The following is an 8,438-nucleotide window of genomic DNA, read 5'->3' as shown; positions in this document are numbered from 1 at the left end:
TGTTTGTCCGGCCTGCACGCCCAGCCGTCTGAAGACACGACACATCCCCGCTAGCAGCAGCAGCAGCCCCGAACTGCGTTAGGACTGCATGTTCTGTGGGTTTGGGATGGGGCCAGCAAGGCTGCCGGGGCCCGTGCGCAGCCCGGCGCTCATCGCCTCCAGCTCGGCGCTTGCCACATGGAGGCAGCATGCGGTGTGGGCCATTAGCTGTTGCTTTCAAAGTGCTTCCACAGGGGGAGGTTGAACATAGTTCGTGTGTTTTTCCACCCTTGTTAGACGCCAGAAGCTGTCTGAGGCACACACTCAGCTGCTACCGCCAGCCCCTGGTGTGGAAGGCCTGTGGGAAGCGCTTGTGGCCAGGCAGTGTGGGTGAGGCCTGCAGGGTTGGGCAGCTGGGGTAAAACAAAGCTCCAGGAGGGTCAGGTGAGGTGCCCGCCGGCCATCGCTCTACGCCAGCAGCGCTGGGCTTGGTGCCCCCCGCGAGCGGAGACCTGGGAGCAACGGATGGATGTCGGCTCTGAGCAGGTGGGTTTCTGCCCTGGATGGAGCAGAGGGGGTCCTGCCAGCACAGCTGCCTCAGGTGAGCACTGCTGGAGGTGTGATGGATTGGCTGACCTCACGAGGAGTCAGCGCTCGTAGGAAGCACAAGCACAGCAGGTGTGGCCTGGGATCAGGCTGAGAGGATGGCTGCGGTAGGGCAGGGACAAGAGGATGGGACACACGAGCTGAACAGCCAAGAAAAGGCTGATGCCAGGCTCTGGCAGAGTCAGGAAGGAGAGCACTGCCTCCTGGCTACCCAAAGGGGTCGAGGCTCACAGAAGAAGGCGGTGTATAGGCTGTCCTGGGGAAAGTGTGCTTTCCTGGGGGCTGAGTGTAAACAGTGTAGAAAAGTATCTCTGGAGATGCTCTGGGAACATTCTGTGTGGTGCTGATGGGGGCAGTGGGTTCGAGTGAGCAGAGCTGTAGGTTTCTGTTCCAGATGGTCAGGGTGAATTCACCAGCACAGTCATTCCTGTTTCTGTTCACCACCGTGTGTCTGGTGATTTCCTAAGAGAAGATACGAGCCTCTGTGCGATCCCCTCCGTGTGAGCAAGACGTACATAGTCACAGCTCTGTGAAGGTAAGCCCTTTTCCTCTGGCAGCAGCCCAAGTGATGCCCTGCTACAAGGACCTTCCTTTGGAATAGGTGCAGACTTGACGTGTACTGGGGAAGAGCCCAGTGCTGGCTACAGAGAGGCACCTGGTGAAGGCACAAGGGGGTCTGGATGGTGGGGTCTCTCTTCTCCAGCTGGAAAGCAATGCACTCCTCTCTGCAGCATCCTGTGCCAGCTCGTGGGCTGCCAGCTGGGGGCTTTGTTGTTTTCCGACCCGCTGCTTTGCTGACTAACACCTCCGCCTTCTGCCTGGCTCATTCATATTTTACCCCATTTCCTGAGCTTTGAGGTGGTTTCCTCTATTGCTTTCCCTTACAGTAGAACACTGTTACTCATGTCTCAGCTGTTCTCTAGCTATTTTTTACTCATTATTTATCGTAATGGATGATTATCTTCCTCCTAAATGTCACCAGTGAGTAAAGGTGCCTTTGACCCTGGAGTTACACCAGGTCTGTATCTTTGACGATGCTGAGGATATAGTTTTAATTCCATTGTGAAGGGAGAAAAACACAGAGGTAGTATTGTTTGTGTGGGTTTTTTTCCCCCACATCATGAACTTGGTAACTGCAGGTGTCAATAATTCTCTGTTCTAGAGAAAGGAGTTGTCAGCTCTGATTGTTATTTTCTCTGCCTGTATTTATCCTTGCTGATAAAAACAGATGGATGGTGCCCTTCTTCCAGTCATGGCAAAGTGCTTTTGGGTCATCAGTAACTTTAGTGGAATCTCCCAAGCCTTCCCTGGTGTGCCCTCTGCACTTGGCTCTTGGGGAGTATTGCCACTGCAGGCTGGGCTGAGGTTCCAGCTGGGTGAAAGTAGTTGGATCAGCATAAATCCATGTCAGTTCATCTGCTTCAGGTCCCCAAGTGCTTAACCCTGGGGAGCTGGATTGAGCTGCCTTGAAGTGCCGTGGAACCTCTGCTGCAGAGGAGTCGGTGCCCACACAGCCCAGAGTAGCTCTAGAGCTGTGTGCTCTTGGTGATGGCATGCTGACCACCACCACCCTCTTCCTACCCCCCTCCCAACTTGCTCCATGCCCCTGGCTCACCCAGTGAGTGGGTGTTTTGGACCATTTGGGCCAGGGCAGGTGGCTCTTGTCCTGGCCTGCCAGGTGGCTGGGCTGGCCCGTGGGCTGGTTGTGCACTGTTAGAACACAGGGAGAAGATCACTTCCTAAGCCCACCAGCTACTGCTCGTGGTGTTTGGAGCAGAGTCTCTGTGAGACAGAGCAGATCTTCCCTCTGCACACTTACAGGTGTGGTGTCAGGCCCAAGCTTCTAGAAAAGTCTTGTCTCGGCTGATGCTGCCTACGGGCTGTGGAGACTGACCCTGTGCTACCCCGCACTGCACCTGGTGGTGACAGCTGGGCTGAGCAGTGAAGCTAGATGTTTCCCAGGCTGTTAGTAATACCTCTCTCTTGTGGTGGTAGAGGAGCAGGACAGGGCTGCAGCTTTTGCTCCATGGCTACACGGGACTGTCCAACACCATTATTTGCGAAGAGGAAGGGGCAGCAAGTGTCATCAGTCCAAAGAGCAACAGTCTGGCAGGCACAAGCCACACCACTTGTGAAACGTGCAATAATATCACACCTAAATGCCCATCTCTCTCAAACTGAACTCCTTACAAGTGAAAACTCACTTGTAGAAGTGCTCAGGCTGCAGTTATTCTGTGTTTTTATCCTTTTGTTGTGTATTAACTCCAGTAGCTTTGGTTTAGACCTGCTGGCCTGCTTTGTGGCCCAGAATACCCTACTTCCTTTAATGAAAACTTGGGCACGTTATTGGCAGCCTTACAACCTCCTGGAAACTTCCCCTGACATAGTGACACCTCACCTTGCTCCTGCCTGTGTATCAGCACGGAAACCTGAGCTGCTCTCTTTTGCACTGCCATCAGCAGCTGCCCTGTGGCTGTGTATGCATTGCTCCAGACTGGGATCGGCGCCCCGTTATGCCTGGATTCTCCTGTTCAAACAGATGTTATATATGCTGGAAGCTGTAAGCTCCAGGTTAATTTTCAAATTACCCAGGAGAGAGAGACAGCTGCTGCTGCTGAATGGAGCCAGGACCTTCTGCTTTGAGCATCTTCTGACAATCGTCTGGCCTCTACAGCCTGCGATTGCTGCATCCTTGTTCACCTGAAGGATGGGGGTTACTTTGTTCTTTACGTACTATGAAAAAGTATTTGTCTTGCTTTAGCCCCAGCCAGTGGCTGAGCACCACATGGCTGCTCGCTTGCTCCTCCCCTGCCCGGGGGGTGGGACAGGGAGAAGAATTGGAAGATGAAGGTAAGACTCATGGGTGGGGCTAAGAACAGCTTACTGGGACAGTGAAGGGAGAGGGAAGTAACACCAGGACACAATGCACTGTGCTCACTGCCCAGATGCTCAGCCCACCCCGAGCGGTGACTCCTCCCCAGCCAGCTCTCCCTTTCTGTACTAAGCATGATGTCATATGGTATGGAATACCCCTTGCCTAGTCTGGGCCAGCTGTCCTGGCTGTGTCCCCTCCCAGCTTCTTGTGAAAACTCTATCCCAGCCGAAACCCAGGACAGTATCATGCTTAGACTGCCCAGCCTGACTGTCCCGTACCTGTAACTTCCTTGGCAGCCACCTGAGGAGCCCTGAGGTCTGGGTAAGAGCTGGTCCCTGCTGCCTGTCCATCTGCTGCCCCAGGCTGCCTGGCTGGGCTGGGCTGGGCCAGGTCGTTGCATCTCCTCTCGCTGGGCGGTGGGGTGGTGGGAGCAGTGGGCTCTTCAGCTCAGGAGGTCTTGGGGCTGAGCACAGAGCCCACTCACCCTGCACCCAGTGCCTCTGTGCCTGCTCCCCTGCTGCAGCCTCCTGGGGTTATTCCAGCTCCTTGTTCTTCACCCCCAGCCACCACACCATGCTGTGTGTGCCAAGTCCCCTCTCCAGCGCTGCTCCTTCCCCCCCTTGTGCAGGGATGCAAGGAGCATGCCCTGTGCTCCTCACAGCCTCTTTTAAGGTATGTAGAGATGAGCTGACCTTCCCTCCCTCCTTGCAATCTGCTGTGCCCCACCCCAGACACGAGCTGTGGGGTGAGATCGGGGTAGGGGGAAGCCCCTCCACCTGTGCAGGAGCCAGACCACCTCCCTGGCCGTGGGCTGAGGCCAGGTGCTGCTGCCTGGTCGCAGGGCCATTGTGGGGACAGGTGGAAGCAGAGCGCTGTGGTGCTTGGCAGTGTCCCATGTGGTACACGCAGTGAGGCTTAACCCCTTAATGCCTCGACACTGATACCTCCCACTGCAGGGCTACACCTCTACCAGCCCCATGATGACCTTTTAGATCTGAGGCTTGTGAGTTTTTTTCTCTGCTCTCCCACCTCTTTCTCACATAAGAGAGCAGAGCAATACAGTAGTGTCGTGTGGGTGGTTGGACCCGCATTCATTGCCTCCTCTGCTCACCACATCCTTCTATCGGCACAGTAATACTGATACACCGGTGACGTCAACCGCCATTTATTGCTGTCTATTCCACTACACTACAGCCCCTGGCCGCGCACCAGCAGCTTCACCCTTACTCACTGCTGACGAGAACCACCTGCTTCCCAGCGCCGGCACACGCAGTGTCTGCAGTGGCAGTGAGGATTGAGCCAGGCCAGCCATGGAAGTGTTGGAGGACTGAGATGGACAGCTGAAAGGATGGGGCAAGGTAATGTCCACGTTTCCACCAATTTTCCCTGATGCCAGTTTGATCCTGCTCGGTATCTGTGACTTCTCTGTAAACTCTCCTTGTAGCTAACGTGGCCCCGTGTCCCTGCTGTCATTGCTGTTGGCCTGTACTGGACATCTAGAGAATCCTCCTGTCTCCCTGCTGCTTTAGCTTTGTGATTGGATGGCAGCAAACACAGAAAATGGATTTTTAAGGCTTTTTTTCCCAAGAAGAAAGCTTGGGTTTGCATATAACTGATAGGCCGGGAGACTTCCACTCTTTTTTTGCTTGGGTGTAGCTATGACATTTCTTTTCTCATGCTTGGGTGTACCTGCTTTATTTAGTTATTTTGCTCAACCTGAGTTCTGAATTGTGTGTGTGGAAGTTTTGTAAGTGCATACATTTTCTGGAGATGCTTCAAATTGTGAGCTTAGACGGCATCCATCTTTGGCAGCTTATAGCAGCGTATTTCCAGATCCTCAACAAAAATAAGCTTTGTAAATGTCTGTGTCTGTACTGGTCCTGTTTCCTGCCCTCTGGTATGCTGCAGCCTCACAGCATCATTCCTGTGAGCACATCTCTGTGAATGGACAATCATCCTTATCACCGTGCTCTCACACACTGTTCCCTGGGATTCTACAGTGGTGGTGCTTAGCAGCTGTCCAACACTTGGCATTTTGTAAGAATTAAGTAACTGTGTGTCAAGGATGCACGAAGCTGCCTGAGTTCCCATTTCACAGACAGAGAAATTGAAATGAGGTGGTAGAAGGGACTTTTCTAATGCAGGCAGGGAATAAGTTCCTGTCTCCACTCATTACCCACTGCCATTCTTCCCTCCAAGTGAACAATCACACGAGCAGGGTGCTGACAGGTGGGAGCAGAGAGGAAGGGTGCAGCAAGTGGAGGGATTGAGGTTTGCAAAGGGCCTGGCTGGGAGAAGACTCAGAATAGAGGCTGCTGTACATCTCTGTGGACCTGCGAGGTCTTCCAGCCATCAGAGACCACAGGGACACTGCTGCAGAGCTTCGTCTTTCCCAACTCTTCTGCACACACATCCATGTCTTGCCACAGCAGCCTGGAGCACAGACAGGAGGTCAGAGACAGACTGCACTGACACTCCATGGTGGTCTTGGAGGTAGCAGCCCGTGCCCACCACACTGAGGTGGGAGAACTGTAAGAAATGAAGGAGATAAATGGTGGGCTAATCTGTGGGTATGGGCAAAGGTAAGAGATGGGACAGTGGAGTCCCAAGTGAGGAACTATTGTCTCCTTGTTTCACCCAGGTTAGCAGATCCTACTGCTTTTCTGTCTGATTTTTGGTACCATGCTCTTATGCAGAAAGCTTCCTTCTAGAGTGCAGCCTCGTGTGTTACCCCCTCTCTGGTGTGTAATGGCAGCCTCCTGTATCTCTGTAAGACATCTTCCCAAGGAGCTCCTTGGGCTTCTTGCTTTCACTTTTTCCTGTTGAGGCCTTCCAGCCCCATTGGATTGATGTTCTCTGAGCACAGGAGGAAAATAGGGAAGACTCTTTAAAGAAGCCACAGTCTGGTAGCTAAAAGCAGCAAGGATGACTGCCCTTGCATTGCTCTGTCCCTTTTGGCAGGGCTGGGAGTAAAATGAAGGAGCTACAGAGACACTGTTGAACATGAAGCATGGGGGGCACTGCCAGTGGGATTCTGAAACAAGCAGTGGGTCTGCAGAGCTGTGTGAGGCCCAGCCCTTCCTTCCTCTGCTGAAGAGCAGGCAGCGGGTCGTTCTTGGCCTTACAGGGTGGGTGAGGCTGTGGAGCGTGACAGCCACACAGCAAAGCAAGGCCTGTGCCTGCAGCAGGACCCAGTACTGGGTCTGGTGGTCCAGTCCTGTGCTGGGCCACAGCCAGTGGAGCACTGAGAAAGAACAGTGGCAGCCCTGGGACCACATACCCTCAGGTGGGACCAGGCCCCTTTGGGCAGGTTGTCAGCACCCCAAGGTGGGTGAACATCCCAAGCCCTGCAACAAGAGGTTCTGGGTATTTCACAGCAAGAGGGAGGCTTTAAGAAGGCAGCAGACAGTTGCATGTGTCGTGTCTCTAGGGCGGGGGACCTCTGGTTCATTTGGCACAGCTCTGCCATGAAATGTGCTGCAAGGAGCTGGGCCCTTGATGTGAGGAAGTTGTGAGCATCAGTGGGTGCTGCATCAGCAGACAGCCTGTCCTGAGGGCTCGTGGAGCTGCCAAAGTTGGGTGAGCAGGTTGCAGGCTGCAGGATAGCAGGGTGGCTGCCTCAGAGGCTGGTGGGCTGTGTCTTAGCAGGACAGCACCACCAGAAGTACTGGTAGTGGCAGTAGAGACTGTACAGGGAAAACTTGGAGAGCTGAGACCAGAGGGACCAAGAAAAGGTGTTTCCTCAAGGAAATGTGTGATGCAGAAAGGGCTGGAGTGTGGGCAAAGGGAGTTTCTGCCCTGCCACTTGCAGCAGGCGTGGGAGACCAGCAGGATGCCCGGGGGCTCCTTGCTGAGCTGGAGCATGTGCTTCATCTGCAGGATATGGTTGGCAGGAAAGGAGGGGCTGTGGCAGCGTGGCTGCTGCCACCACAGGGCTGAGGTCCTGCAGCCATGAGGTGCTTGTGACACCTCCTAAGTGAGCCTTGCTGATCTCATCTGGACACTCTGGTGCCTTGAGAACAAGTCTCTGAGCTCACGTGGGACTGTAGGGGCTTTTTGGTGGCTGCTAAATTTATTTTGCTTTCATTATTTGAGTAAACCTGGGAAATTTTTAAACACCACAAATGTTCCCCAAGTGGGAGAGGCCTCACTGGCATTCTCTCTGCTGAGTGATTGGATGTTTGCTGCTGCTGGTGATGGGGGAGGCACAGGCACCCCAGAACCTGAGTTGGGGTGATCCCCAGTACCAATGCAGCCTGGGGGATGAAGAGGTAGATGAGCCCTGCAGAGATGGGCTTGGGGTACTAGTGGATGAACTGGTGGACATGAGCCGACAAGGCACACTTTCAGCCCAGAAAGCTAACTGTAGCCTGGACTGCATCAAAACCACTGTAACCAGCAGGTTGAGGGTGGGGCTTCACCCCTGAAGTACTGAACAACAAGGAAGACATCAACCCATTGAGGTCAGTCCAGAGGAGGGACATGAAGATGATTCAAGGGCTGGAGCACCCGTCGTGTGAGGACAGGCTGAGAGAGTTGGGGTTGTTCATCCTGAAGCAGAGAAAGCTCCAAGGAGGCTTTATAGCAGCCTTTCAGTACTTAAAGGAGGTTCATAAGAAAGATGGGGGTCAGACTTTTGAGTAGGGTCTGTTGCAATAGCACAAGGGGTAATGGTTTTAAACTAAAAGAGGGTGGATCCTGACTAGAAATAAGGAAGAAAATATTTATGATCTAAATGAGGGAAGGTTTAGATTTGATATTAGGGTGAAGTTCTTTACAGAGAGAGTGGTGAGGTGCTGGAACAGGATGCCCAGAGAGGTGGTGGATGCTCTGTCCCTGGAGGTGTTCAAGGTCAGGTTGGATGGGGGCCTGGGAAACCTTGTCTAGATCCAGGCCTGGAGGTTGGTGGCCCTGCCTGTGGCCGGGGGGGTTGGAACTGTATGATCCTTGAGGTCCCTTCCAACCCAGACCATTCTGT

This window comes from Gallinula chloropus, assembly GCF_964237585.1.
Source record: "Gallinula chloropus genome assembly, chromosome: 15".
Taxonomy (NCBI): domain Eukaryota; kingdom Metazoa; phylum Chordata; class Aves; order Gruiformes; family Rallidae; genus Gallinula; species Gallinula chloropus.
The sequence above is the reverse complement of the archived record's forward strand: the minus strand, read 5'-3'. Positions refer to the sequence as shown.